Here is a 13,962-nt window from a genome sequence, read left to right as displayed (position 1 = left end):
GTCCTTTCCTGGTCTATCTCTCTCGATCTCTCTCTCGGTATCTCTCTCGGTCTTTCCCGTAGCTTGCTCTTGCAGGTCAGCCCTCTTCGATTAGTTATTTTTTGTTTTGTTTTTGTTATTGCAGTGTGGGTTTTGTGTAGATTGTTGCTTTGTTTTATAGAACATTTGTGTAATATGCTTAAATTATATTCCAGTCAAGGGTTTCTCTGATTCAAGAAGTAGGTGATAGCTGTGATTTTATACATTTTTTCTAATATGCATTTCTTCTGGCAATGAAGGTCACCGTTAGAGCCTCTTCCTCTCTTTGTACCAAGTTCTCCTTTGCTCTATCAATGGAGGAGCCTCTTCTATTATGAGAAATACCTCAAACCCACCACCTGTTTCACTCATTCTCAGGTACACAAATTAGGCACCTTTACTATATTTTTTAACATTCTGTTTTCATGTAGCTTGATACTAGTGCTTCAGCAACAAACAATTTTTATTAGCTTTGATGCTTTAGTTTTTTAGGTTATTAAGCTTATGGATGAGTTTTCTATCTTTTGAGTACGTATATGAGAAATAAAAATTATGTTTTTTGTTTTTTTAATATCCTCCGTGTTTACACCATCTAACATCTTACCAAGCAAACTAGGATAAAGTTTATACAAATCTTTATTTTATATTTCATAACATGCCTCCTGCTGGTTATCAGAAAATTACTACGGAATTTTAACATAAATGAATATTTTTTTTAGCAAATCAATCAATTCATTTAATTTTCACTTCTTAAAATTCGTCTGTTTTAATGCAGCCTATTAGAAACCATCAACATTCCAAAAGATCAAATCGTTAGAAGATATATATGAATTGGTTTCTTTATTTTCATAAAATCTCCTTATAGGTGTTAGAGTATAGACAAGCATACACACAAGGACTAGGAGAAAATCAAGTAAACAAGCAAGGCATGTATATGATAAACTACAAAAAATTACCCATTGAAAGAAAAAGGAATATGTAGAGTATTTTACCTTTGGGTGAGATTGAGCTTATCAGATCATCATCATCACCAAGTATATATACTTTGAATGGACAACTTATGCAGTTCTTGGCCTCAAGTGCTGCAATAAAAAGATTTAAGATTGTGAATTAATATATGGACAAAAATAATTGAAAGAAAAATAGTTCTTCTAAATAATAAAGTGTACTTCACTTATCAATCAAGATTTTTTTCACCAGTCAATAGAAACTTATCACTGAGACAACTAATATACAAATTCTCTGACAGCTTGAGATTGAAAAATTAAGCATAATACCACCCCTTAACTATATAAAATTATAAATCAATTCCAATAAACCAACTAACTAAAAAATTGAAGAAACACTTTGAAGTTAAAAAAATCTTCCTATAAGAAATTACAAATAATATCAAAATGAGAAGATGGATGCCTAAAGAAAAAACCATAATGAAAAAAAAAATTGCTTCAAAGAATGATCTCGCTTTAACAAGCTGCTTGCATTTATCCTCTCTCCTCATAATGAGTCACTTTTCTGGTTGTAATTCGATGATAGGATATTCTTTTCTGTATTAGATAATGAATGGCTTCTTACATTGTAATTTGGATGAAACCTCATCGTCTTTCTATTAATATAGAGTCTGTGTTTCTTATATAATAAATGAAAAATTATTTTAGATCAAACAATAAGAATTACAATGAGGCAAAAAGAAAATTTGCATCTGTCATAAATGTCAAGGACTGTAACCATTCTATAGAACATTTAAGCCCGGGGAAGACTAAGCAAGTCAGGATTCACATTACCTACAAATCTACAGTACCAGAATTTACATCCAATTTGATAGGGGATGCCAAATAGATTGTTAACTATTTACATGAAATGAGCATTTTTTTTATAAAAAAAGTACAACATGAATTACCAACTGATGGTGTTCGGAAAACTGCAAGTGCAGTGGTGTCATTGACCCAGCGAATTACAACTCCCCGATCTCTGAAATTCTCGTAAAGCTTCTCCAGTTCTATTGTTTTAGTGCTTGGTGGGAAATCAGCCAAAACAAGGACATGGCGAGTACCATATGTTGCTGAACACAATAACAAATCCTTAATTATGTTTTTTACGACAAGAATCACAGACTAGGAAGCTTTAACAACTAAATTCTATTTATTACGATTTACAAATAATACACAAAGGTTTACTAGCCTTAAATATAATTGACAACTCCAAACATATTTCCCTTGTTGTCACCCAGCTTCCCCCACAAAAATAAAAAAATAAAATTACCACAATTGCTATCATCAAGGGAATCTCATTTTTCATAAATGGAAGGTATGACTGGCATTAAATCTGTAATGCTTATGGCTATATATCAAGAATAATATAAATATTGACCATAAAACTATAAATTGTTGAATAGTTGTAATTAGTAGCTTACATGTTGTAATCTCTGTATTCCTTTCTGAACTATGGGAAACATCTCCATCCTCTAAATTATCTATAATTGACTTATCAGATAAATTATCTATAGCTTCCCAATCTGTAGTTCCATAAAACAATACCTGGTCATAATCATATTGGAATAATCTTACTACATCAGGAGTACAACTAATGGCATCATAGAGCAGAGACTGCAGCTCAAATTTACATAGAACCTTCCTACTGAAAGACATATAGGAAAATAATGTGACATGATATGGGGCTTATGGTTAAACAGTTTGATGACATTTCATGTTGATCAAGAATAATTGAAATTAGAGCATATGCATATAGTCCATGATTTATTACATGAAGATCTTAAAATAGGTATTTTAAAACACTATTGCTGTCTTGTGCCAGCAAAATAGTACAAAATGCCCCATAAAAGACCAATTGCAACTGAAATTGTGAAAGGAAAAAAAAAACATAAGTTTATAGCCTCTGCATTTGGTAATGCTTACAGTAGGAAACCTCTGCATTTGCTTTTTAAAGGGACACTCCCGGAGTGTTCCTCAACTAGCTAAGAAGCGCATATTTAGTATACTGTTTTACTTTTATGTTCTACAACAGCTATTAAAGAGCATTTTTTCTGTTAATGAAATGATAGGAGTGCAAGACATTTATACATAAAAAATGATAAAGTTAATGCATGTTTCCTTAGAGATTTCTATCCCCAATTTTTCTAATAAGTATTACCAATCATCATGTACTTTGCTGTTGTGATACCTAATATGTTATTTTGTACAATTTTCTCTTGGGGAGGGGGTTCTCTAGGTAATAATAATAATGACTTCTATGAAACTTCCAGAGCAATATTCTTTGCAAGAGCTCCTGCTTTTTCAAAGTAACTGTTTTATAACTCTACCAAACATATTCCATGGCTCTAGCAGAACAATTGTTCCCACAGAGGGCCTCCTAAAACCAGCAATCTTACCAAATAGAGTTGATAGGCTGAGGAAGTGGTAAAGTTCATGAAAAGTTAATACAAAATAATATGTGCCTTTAATCTTAATTTATAGGAATGCTGATCTAGACTAAACCCAACTTTGGGTCTTTCTTTTTCTTTTTCTTTTTTTTAAGGGGAACCCAACTTTGGGTCTGCTTTACACTAAACATGTATCAAATTACCAATTATACTCATATGTTGTACCGTAACATAAAGTTGTAAGTTTTGGAAATTCAAAATTTCTATCTTAAATCTCCTCAGATTCTAAAAACTGTAAGAAAAATAGAAAGCCCAATATTTCAATGCAATATCACTCTTGTAAAGTTTAAACCCATCCACTGAACAGTTAAGGCGGGAAATCACTATTCCAGTTCATAATTCAATTACAGAAATTGAATCGCCAGCCTTATTCTGATTGGTCATATTCCAACTTTTATTTTTGGTTGTTTGAGCTTGCTTGCCATGTTGTTTAGTTTATTAGCTATTGTGTTCTGTGGCCTTTTCAGTTTGGTTTTTCATGTTCTTTTTATTTCAGACATTGTATTTGTAACGACCCAAATTCACTAATAAGGCTTAAGGGCCTTGATTAGTGTGCCGGGAGGTCATGATGGGAATTATGTGTGATTATTATGATTAAGATGCATGATTATGATTTTAAGCATGTTATATGACTATGTGAATTATATTATGTGATAATTATGATGTGTGAATTTTACCACGTGGATGTTGTGATACCAGTGTGATGCACGTGCCGAGACGGTCCTAGAAAGCTAGATAATGGTAACTGGTGATTTGGTAACCTGCGTAACTGTTAGTAACCATAGAGAGTAACAGGTTTTATGGGGAAAGTGGTAGAATTGCAAAGCTGATGAAAGGACTAGTATGCCCTTGAGGTTTAGTTAGGAAGGGGTATTGTTGGAAGGGTAGAATAGTCATTTGATAGGATAAATGACCCTTAGCTGAAGGGAAAAGATCATATACGTATAACACTTGGAGAAATGGGTTTATGCTGAAAATTGGAGACCTAGAGGAAGAGCAAAACTAAGAAGAAGAAGGGAGAAGCTGAACTTAGCTTTTGGAAGAAGAATTAAGGGTGATTGAAGTTATCAAGCAAGATTAGATCAAGAATACTCAGAGGTAAGATTTTGATTATAATATATCCAAGTTTTAAGTCTGAAATTTTAGATAATGAATGTGAATTAAGGCAAGTTGGTGGCTGGTTTTGTGTGAATTCAGAATTGGGAAATCAAGGGGGAAGGAGGTTTAGAGCTAGAGGTTGGACTCACCACTCAAGGTAAGGTTTCTGTGTGATTACTAGGCTTGTTTCTGTTAAGGTTTAGGGAGTTTGGAGTGTGGTTTGTGTTTGAGTTCAAGTTGTTCTTAATTTTCTGGTTTGAGTTGTTAAGTATGAAATTCAAGAGTGAATTTTAGGAATGATGGTGTGAATGAGCTTGGGCATGATGTTTCTGGGTTGTTGTGAGGTTTATTAAGGGTTTAGAGTTGGTTTTGGGACTTAGGATGGAGTTTGGGGTGATTTGGAGTGAGTTAGGCTCGGGAAAAATGCGAAGGAAAACCCAGAATTCTGGGCTTGCGAAGGCGTGCCGCGGCACAGTTTCTGCGTGCCGCGGCGAGGAGCCCCTGACTTGCTGGGTGCCGTGGCACAAGAAAGTTGTGCCGCGGCACAAGGTCAATTTCAGGATATCATTTTTGGCAATTTTAGGCCTTTGCTCCGAGGGTTCGGGGGATGTCTCCGGGGTGTTGTTTTAAGGTTTTGGGGGTTCCGAGAGTGTGGGTTAGGTACCGGGAAGGTAGTTTTGGATTGGTTAATGACAAAGAATATTATATTTGTGTTGTGATTAGGACTTTGGAGAGGCTCGGGGTAGAGGACCGTGCTTGCGGCTACGTGGCATCGGAAACCAGTGAATTGAAAGGTAAGAAAACTGCAACCGAATGTATGATTGTAATGGGACTAAGTGCTCCCGAGAGTTGCATTGTGTCAATGTTGGTATTATGCCAAGGGACACGTACAAACGGTCTAAGAGTACCGTACATGATTTTAGCGCACGGGGCGCGAATTGGCCACTGGGAGCCAGAAACAATAGGATAACAGAGGGAGCAGCCTGTGAGCGCTAGCCCTGGTTATCGTCTGTGCATTATGTATTATGAGCTGAGATGCTTTGTATATGGAATATTTGATTGATGATATACTTGAGTTTATGAGATGCTATATGTGTAATTGACCTGTCTACTAGTTGTTCATGCTCTGTTGTTGCTGTGTTTTCTTGCTGGGCCATGGCTCACGGGTGCTTCGTGGTGCAGGTAAAGGCAAGAGCAAGCTGGACCAAGCCTGAGGTGGAGAGCTCCGAGGGTGTAATGTACATAGCCAGCTGTTCGATCACCATGGTCGAGGAGTGTGTCAGGACAGAGATTACCTAACTGCTCATTTTGCCTTAGCATGGCTGTTAATGTATTTAAACTTTGTAAATTTTGTAAATGGCCTTTAAATTGTCATTTTTGGGATCCCATGTAACGAAACAATGTTTAGTAATGAAAACGCAACTTTTGAGACCAAAACACTTTTAACCCTAGTTCCTCTACTGTTTCAGTAACACGTTTTTACTTTAATGACTTGAATAGCAAGTCTGGCACTTTATAAACACACAGTGTAACGGTCTTGGCTATCCAGGGCGTTACAGTATTGTTAATTATTTTGTCAGCATATGATTCTCTTATGATGCTTTTTCTCCTTGGTAAGTTCGACATTTTATTTAAAAAAATAAATAAATTTTGTTCATGGCATATTGAAGATACAATTCCAAGTTTCAGTGTAATAAAAATCATAATATCATGAAATAGTGAGAATAGTTAGTTTAGTTAAAAGCAGTTGGTTAAGACTAGTTTAGTTGTGTTAAAGTCAGGAGACTCCTGATTACATATTGCACAGCTTGTTAATTACTTGGATATTAAAACTTATCCGATTCTGATTGGCTCTGGCATTGCTATATAATAAAATGGTCGAGTTTCATTTCACTGTGTAATCTTGTTCATTCCTAACTATTATTTTGGCCAAGGTTCTCATAGTTAGATCCATTTGAAGTTTTCTTTTTAAGAAAAATGGGAATCTTATTCAATTGAATCAGCAAAGATATTTAACAATTTATCTGCACTATATATCTGCCAAATAATACACGCCTAAAGGAATCAAACTAAGGTGACCCTTTGTGTTGTATTTATTATGACCTGAACTAATAGCTCGTTTTCAACTTCTACTCTAACCAGTTTCATGTAAGAGACTGATTTGTTGGTATCATACATGTCTTTTCTGTAATCTCTGTTAGTTTATCATACATGCTTGTTTAATATCTATTGATAAATTTTAATTTTGTATTAATCTTTTAAATATTGATTATATTCTTTAGGTTGGGGATCGAATTGGCAAGGAGCATTGCAAAGGTAATTTGCAAGAGGTACGAAATTTATTCTTTTAACTCTTATTATTAATATCTTAAAAATGTTAAAGGAGTTTGAATATCTTAAATATTCTTCCATAGAGAAGTAGGTTCTGAGATTAAAATTGTGTGCTGCGGTGATAACGGAAGGTTGAAAACTTGTGTGTATTAGAGAAGTAGGTTCAAGAAAATTTGTTTGTGTGCTGCGGTGATATAAGGAAGAAAACTTATTGTGTGTTGTTTGAATTTTTTGACTTGGTATTGATAGATGGTTAGGTAAGCTTTTATATGTATAGATTAGATTTTTCATTATATGTATAGATTAAAATTTTCATTTAGTCATATTGTTTTCATTATTTCCATATGTATAGATTAGATTTAATTGCCACAACCCAAGCTAAAATCTTGTCTTTGATCCAAACCCAATTAGTTAGTGGCTACCATTTTAGAATCTAATTTTTAAATTAAAAACAACACTAGAATCTCTTGAACTATAGACTATTAAGAGAGGTGACACCCTTTTATGCACACTTACCAAAAGTAAGTTAAGAAAACAGAAGTAACAAGACCTTTTATTTGGTAACTGATTTCAACAAGCTTCCTTCAAAGTGTTCAATTCTAATGATCTTGCACAAATAGTTCCACTCTTAGAGTCTTAGCATACATAAAGCCTGTCAAAACAAAGTGAGCCATATTAACCATAATAAACCATACAAATTAACACCATTTTGCAAAAGAAAAAAATTGGGCTGAGTTCAATTTATAATTTATCATGTGTAATTATTTTAAGAATTCTGTTACTCCTCTTTTGAAAATAAAATGTCTACATGTGCTGAAGCTTTAATGAAAAAATCACACCTACTTTTGAAAATATAGGCACTCTAAAGTCTAAAGTATTCTGATATATGTAGAAGAAAAGCAACAAAAATATCTTAAGATGTAAAGAAAATCTCAATTAATTAAAGAATATACATTGGTTGATTAAAGTGTGGTGAAGTTGGATCAAAACAAAATACAGAGAATTAAATTTACAAGTTATACATACTTGAAGATCAAATACCTCAATTAATCAATCGGAGTAGCTGTTTGGATGGTAAATGCAAGCTCAAAAAATTAATTACATTGGCAATATGTTTCCATGTCTATATATATAAATCCTATAGCTAGCTGTATATTTCTTTTTTGATAATCAATCAAAATTCTTAAGAGTTTTCCTCTCTAAACTCCTGCAAAACCAAGTCACAGCCCTATTCGACAAAAAGGAACGGTAGCTTTGCAATTAGCAAACTAACATAGAAACCAAAACAAGATAAATAAAATAACCAGCCATAAGAATGTTCACAGTGTAGGGATTCTGAAAGAAAATAAAATAAAATGCAGTTAAATGAGTTATCTATTGGTTTCACTGGCCAAATTCAAAATGCAGCTAGATGAAACTAATTAGCATATTAAGCTTCAATCTTGCTATTGAAGAGTTATCCCTTCCAATTTGGGTGGCTAGACGTTGAACTTATGATCCTATGACCATTAAAATCCAAGAATTTTATAAAAATAAAAAATTGATCGTTCTGTTTTACAGCTCAGTAAGTCAGAATATTCTTATATATATTTCCTTTTATTCTAGGTTGTATTTATCAAGAGAGGCTGCCTTATCAATAATCAAAACATAGCAAATGTAACTCTCTTATTTGGACAGGTTTCAAAGTTAGACTGAAACCAAATAAATTTAGGATGTTTATAACTAAGTTAGAGGTAACAAATAAAACCACTAACTAGATGAATCAATAGCACTAAGAAGAAATAGAAGAAAGGTTAGTCATAATATACCACAGATAGTACCTAGTCTCAATAGCACCATAAACTAGCAACCTGTCTTTCTAGACTTGTACAAGAATCCCAAAACACAACACTCAGCACAAACACTCAACATTTTGCTACTTTTCCCAGATCCCCATCCAAAGAACTAATAAAATAGAGAGGATAACTCCAAAAAAATTATAATTTTAATCTCATATAATGGCATGGAAGCCAGCTACTAATATATTCAAGAAAAATTATTTATTTGCTATAATTTTTCTTGAATATATTACACATTTTTATTTTTATATATAGGACTTAGTTAAATGTACTCGATTAAGATTTATAGAGGAGTTTCAACTCAAAACTAATTCACAATAAACAGAGTAATATATAGTCTAACATTTATTTGATGTAAGACACTTTGTTTATAGTTTTATCTAGCATAAAAAATTGAAAAACAATGTTCAAAAAGCTGAATTTAACTATTATCCTCAAATTATAAGATTATGCAGACTCAACATGAAGAGAATAACACTACACATTGGGAGCATCACTCAGATTGAGTATGGTTCAGCCATCATTCATCAATTGACTTTTCTCTAATAAGAATCTGAATAACAGCTTTATTGAAACATAAATCTCAACAACATAATGATACCGCAATATCTGACAAGTATAGATGCATAAAAAATCAAATATAAAAACATAATTTTAGAGACCCAATGTTGTTAAAAATCAAAAAGAACAATCCAAGAAAGATTTGAGAAAACACATGAACATCTTGAGTTAAGTGGAACGCACAGAGCTCTGTACACAGAAGCACTGACACCCTCTCCAACTTCTTCATATATATTAATAATCATTTGCATCAAGCGAGAATCTCTTCTCTGAAATATAATCCATGCTTTATTCTATATAACACTGTTAAGACCCACTTTGCTCCTATATTTCCCAAAGAACATAAAGACGATGTATTCCAAGGAATCAATTATACATTTATATCCATTAACATTAAATTTTCATCGGGTAATTGAACCAGCACTAAACATAATCAGAAAAGGTACGAGACCATAAAGAAATCCCAAACACTCTACAGGGAACTAGAACAAATTTGTAAATTGGAATTAAGTAACTAACTCCACTCTAGAATCTTCAACAAAAGTGATCATTTAACTCTGAACTTGCAACTCTGCCCCTGAATGAAATTCAATAAAGCTTTAAACTTCAATAACCCAAATATACTGAAATTCAACCAATGCATGTTTTCTTTTAAAAGCATGTGTGTGAATGACCTTGTCATGACCCTGATATTACAACCGCAAATAATTTGATTGTCTTGTCTAACAGTTGTTAAACCCAGACAAAAAACAAGATTTTAGTAAGAGAGCAACATCAAATACAAATTCATTGGAGATGGATAAAAGTTGGATCCATCTTAACAGGTTAGTAACCAAAATCATATAGTTTATTTTGGATATAAGTTTAAGTGTTAGTGCTTGATTATTGACGTATGCTCTAAAATTGTAGAGCAATGGTGGAATATGAGCAAAAAGCTAGAGAGTATGTTAAGACAGCCATGACGAATCTTGGATTTCCAGCCAATATTCTTTATTCTATATTCTATTGTAGGCACAATATGACTTACATGATGATTGGCAAAAAAAGACGTGCTTTGAAATGATGGCAGAACTATGGAGAGCTGGGAAATCTAGACTTGTAAAGGATATTATCAATGCAAAAAATGAGAGTGAACGACTAGCCTTAAAGCCAGATTGCATAAAAAGTGATGTAGAATGGAGAGCATTTGTTGCCAAAAAAATTAGTAAAGAACATTTGGTAAGAAATATGATGTAAGAAGTGATGTTGCTGCCTCTTTTATCTCTGTTGGTGTTAAATTAAATATAGTTATGCCTCTTTTACTTATTTATTAAATAGGATATAAGGGCCAAATACCAAGAGAGAAGAAAGAAAGCTATTCCACACACCTTAAGTCGAAGAGGATATGCTCGAACAATCGATGATATGGTAATAATTAAGTTTTATACTGTTTGTATTTTTGCTTCCATTATTGTAGTCTCTATTTTATAATCTTTATTGTTGTATTGTGTAGAAAAAAGAAAATGAGGATGTTAAAATATCAAGAATCGATGCTTTTCGGAGAGCCCATACCAAGAAGAATGGTGAACCTGTAAACCCAACGGCATCTGATATTTTTGTGAGTATTAGTCATTTAATTTTTGTGAATTTTTACTTATTTTCCATAATGCATACATTAGTTATACTAATTTATATGCAGGGTTCATTGAATGAGATTCTCCTTGAAGACCCAAAATCTGGAACTACAGACAACGCTGATGAGGATGCCTTGACGAAATTGTTTGGTAACCCAAAATCTGGTCGTTTAATCGGACAAGGAAGAGGCGTAACAAGGTCAAAGCTAACTGTTGTTAATATGTGTATTAGCAAGATCTCCAAGTTAGAAGAAGAGCAACATAATATGAAGCTCAAAATGACTGAAATGATGAATCTACTTAAAGAACACTTGGTGGTATTTCTATCTTGCACTTATAAATCTTAGTTTTCTTTTCTTCCAATAAAACTTATCTTGGTTTTATATTTAGGTTGGTGGTAAAGTGACACCAAGCGAAGGAGAGTCTCGCAATGTACCGCAGTCAAACAATATTCAGTCCCCTAAGGTAAATTATAAAAGTTGTTATTGTTTTAAATTTTCATTTTAGAAGAACAATTATAGAAACTAATATATTGTCTTTAAAATAAATTTGGTAGAGTATTGCACTAGAAAAAAGACATAAATTTACAGAAGGGAAGAATGCTTGCTACTTGCTTGACTGGGCAGATGCAATTATTGCTGAAGGTCGTTGGGATTCTAGTGATCCAAAGATAACTGTACATGGAAAGCCTCTTGGACCAGACTTTATGCGAGTATGGGTTGATGTTGCTATTGTACCAGAATCTTACTTATTTCGTCCTAATCATGCGATGCTTACAATACAAGAAGCAGTTGGTTCCACAGTTGCATGGCCTTCTAAAAAAGTTATTCCAAGAGGTACATTTTCATACTCAAAAAATAACTAATGCCTTATAATTTAATGTTTGGTTTCTTTGTTTGCTTTGGTGTAGTTGTGAATCTATTATTTTGTATGTGGTGTCCTTTCTTGGATATAATTTCCATAGCATTTTTCTTGAAGTAATTTGTGATGCTAGATAATAACAATAAAATATTTCTATGTTTATTTTGCAGATATGACAAGCGAAGTATAAAAGGATACTTAAGACTCCTTGAAGGTAGTAACTTTGTTTATTTCTTTGTGTTGAAAGTAGTAACTTTTAGACTCCTTGAATACTTAAAGAATATTTTGTTGTTGATGACAGTGTTGAATGTTTTAAACTAAATTGTGGATTGTTAATTCAATGTAGAATGTTCTTACTTTTTGTTATTTGAAAATCAAGTTCATTTGATGATGCTAGTATATATTAGAAAGCTAATTTTAATTATATAGAAAATATTAAAATATAATAGAATAAATTAGTGTTATATAAATAAAATATATAATGAGAATTTAAATATATCTAAATATAACAATAATACGAAAATTGAGTTATAATATATATTACAATAACACTTTTTATGCAAAGAATTATGTTATGCAAACTTCATTATATAATACAAATAATGTGTTATACTAAAGTGTAGTATAACAAAAAAAATGTGTTATACCAAAGTGTAGTATAACACAAAAAAAGTGTTATACCAAAGTGTAGTATAACACAAAAAAAGTGTTATACTAAAGTGTAGTATAACACAAAAAAAGTGTTATATAATCGACTATAAATAACATAATTCAACACTTATCTATATATTAAAATAACACAGAAATTGTGTTATCGTTGACAGTACAATAACACATCTGTATAACATTGATAAAGTATTATGTAAAGTACCCTGACCTACGATAACATAGTCGGTCTTAACACATCAGAAAGTGTTATCGTAGGTTTTGATAACACATTTTCGGTGTTATTAAAAGCATTTTTTCTTGTAGTGTGGACTCTAGTCCTCAACGGTGGACTCGTCCCCTGAACAATAATCTAAGACGTTCTCCAGGATGTGGAAATAGCCGGGAGCGCTCGCCATAATCTCCATCCTCGCGGTCAGTTGCGGTATGGCTCACAATACATCCTCAACTGCCAATTCTCCTTCCACGTCTTGCACTGTCTCCAAACGCTCTTCCATTTCGCCATCATTCGTCTTTTCTAGCACCAGCTCCAAATGTCTAAAATCGTAATTTACCAGAAAATCTCGAATATCAAACTCAATGGTGCTAAAGTCCATATCTTCTGGCACAACATCATTCCATGATCGATTCAACTGATGAAGAGCCTCCGAGTACATTGACAATCCTTCTCTCATCACCTAGAATTTCTCTATGGCCCTGTAGAGTGCCAGAATTTTTACTTAGTATTAGTTTGTAGTATGTTAGATTCCATGGATTTTGGTTCAAGTTGTGACTTAGTTGGAAACTCATAGCAATAGTTATGAATTTTATAAGTTTAACCTATAGTTTAAGAATATTAATTATAACATAAGGTTTGATTAATATTGTTGGTCCTAGGTGTATTATTTATTATAACCTAAGGTTTAGATAGAGCCAAGAAGAATATGACACTTGTCATAAGCATAATTATTAGGGAATTAGAGTTTGTTATTTTATGGTTAGTTAAGAAATTGTGGATTAGGTTGTTTGTTAGATAATTAAATAGATTTTCCCGTAACTTTAGGGTAATGTAACTTCCGACCTATTTTTGACCCAGTTATATTATGAATTTCAAAAAATAGTATTTCTAGAAAGTTTTAGATAATTGAATTAGCTTTTTAACGGTATAAATATGGTCTGAATCGAAGTTCTAAACCTCCAATTATGCGATTTTATTACAGGTGAGTTTAGACTTACGAGATTTAGGAAGTTAGAAGTTAGGATTCTTTTTTTTTTTTTTTAATTTTTAAAACAAGCTTTGACTCCTTAGACCTACCTCTGAACAATTTGATCGAGTACTAAGCCTTTGACTGATGAATATTAAAATATTTTCATTTAATATTCATTATTTTTTTATTCAAAGCCAAAAAGAAGATATTTTTTCCACTATGTCTAGTAGTTTTAATGATCCAAGGTCTTAGAAATAGGTTGGTCATTACAGGGCCATAGCAAGGCTCCTCTTTTATTCATCATCCCTTGGATGCGATCACAAACCTCCTTTGTCATTTTCAAGACCGCTATC

General features: G+C 32.8%; 2 long non-coding RNA genes across 2 annotated transcripts; one reads left to right on the top strand and one right to left on the bottom strand.

The window, feature by feature from the left end:
• Positions 1-1,701: 1,701 nt before the first annotated feature.
• Positions 1,702-2,516, bottom strand: LOC133784083 (uncharacterized). The gene is made up of 2 exons (XR_009871118.1): positions 2,429-2,516; positions 1,702-2,077 (listed from the first exon to the last, which is right to left on the bottom strand). It is a non-coding gene; the product is annotated as an uncharacterized LOC133784083 (long non-coding RNA).
• Positions 2,517-11,559: 9,043 nt separating this feature from the next.
• On the top strand, positions 11,560-12,144 carry LOC133784082 (uncharacterized). The gene is made up of 2 exons (XR_009871117.1): positions 11,560-11,731; positions 11,927-12,144. It is a non-coding gene; the product is annotated as an uncharacterized LOC133784082 (long non-coding RNA).
• The last annotated feature ends 1,818 nt before the right edge of the window (positions 12,145-13,962 follow it).

Source organism: Humulus lupulus, chromosome 6, assembly GCF_963169125.1.
Source record: "Humulus lupulus chromosome 6, drHumLupu1.1, whole genome shotgun sequence".
Lineage (NCBI taxonomy): Eukaryota > Viridiplantae > Streptophyta > Magnoliopsida > Rosales > Cannabaceae > Humulus > Humulus lupulus.
Note: the sequence above shows the minus strand (reverse complement) of the source record. Positions and strands in the feature narration are given on the sequence as shown.